Below are 1,281 nucleotides of genomic sequence, written 5' to 3'. Positions count from 1 at the left end.
ACAACATATCCAGTATATGTTATGTGACTAAGAAAAAGTATGAAACACCCAAAAAGTGTTTATATTATATGTTCTGTTTAAGAAAAACCAAAAAAAAAAAAAAAAAAAAAAAAAAAAAAAATCCGACCTACCTACCCAACTTTGAAGTCATCCCGCCCGTTGAACAGCTTTTTTTTTTTTTTGGCCTTAAATAAATTAATTTTAACACACTGAGATTGGTGTACCATACAATACTTTATGAGATGGTGTGCATTTCGAAGTCCTAGACAGACAATGATACTCAACTGGCGACAGTGGAGAGATACAAATCTACCGAATATAGCTTGCTTCCATGTCTGTTGCCAGCCAAAATTATATATTTACTTCCCCGCAGTGCAATAGCCCGGATGTTATCTCACTTATCGCAACATTTCCGATGATCTTGTTTCGCCATCCCGCAAAGCAAAGAGAGTCTTGAAAGTCCTCCGAATAAGACATGTTGTGATTCTAGCTGAAGCAGACCTTTTGTCAAAAAATAACGCTTAATCTCTCGCTTGTTTTATATATATATATATATATATATATATATATATATATATATATATATATATATATATATATATATATATATATAATTGTACGTCCCAACTATATGACGAGAGTGTAGAGTTAAGAATCCTCTCACATTTGTATCTGTCTGAAGTTTGCAGGATGCATGAAACTTAAGTAACAGATATTATAATGTTGTACTGGAATTATATATATATATATATATATAATATATATATATATATATATATATATATATATATATATATATATATATATATAATATATATATATATATATATACATACTGATATACATACTGCCGCTAAAAGACGAAAAAACAATTCTAGAATTATGTTTACTAGAGAAAGTCAAAGATTTCCATTGATGTAATTCTCTAACGTAGAATACTAGAATACAGCGTGACTTGCTTGCAGAAACGAAGAGATGTTTTCGAATCATGAAGTGTTTTGAGTGGATATTACGGTCGGCACACAAAATCACTTTTCAGTGAAATCGTATAGGATGTGTAATGTTATTTAAGCCCATCAGCCATCCAAAATAATTGACTCCTAAAATTGTTAATTAATCTTAATCATTCGCTTGTGTCGGACTAATCTCTCGGCATGACGACGTGCGAACGTTTCTGATTCCTGATACGCCCTGTTGTCCCACCTAATTCCATTGGTCTGTAATTTTGCAAAGTTGTCATTGCTCAACAGTTTGACCAACCAGTGTGCCTGTAAGATGGGC

The sequence above is a fragment of the Ptychodera flava genome, chromosome 16 (assembly GCF_041260155.1).
Source record: "Ptychodera flava strain L36383 chromosome 16, AS_Pfla_20210202, whole genome shotgun sequence".
NCBI classification, from domain to species: Eukaryota; Metazoa; Hemichordata; class Enteropneusta; family Ptychoderidae; genus Ptychodera; species Ptychodera flava.
This window is presented reverse-complemented; position numbering follows the sequence as displayed.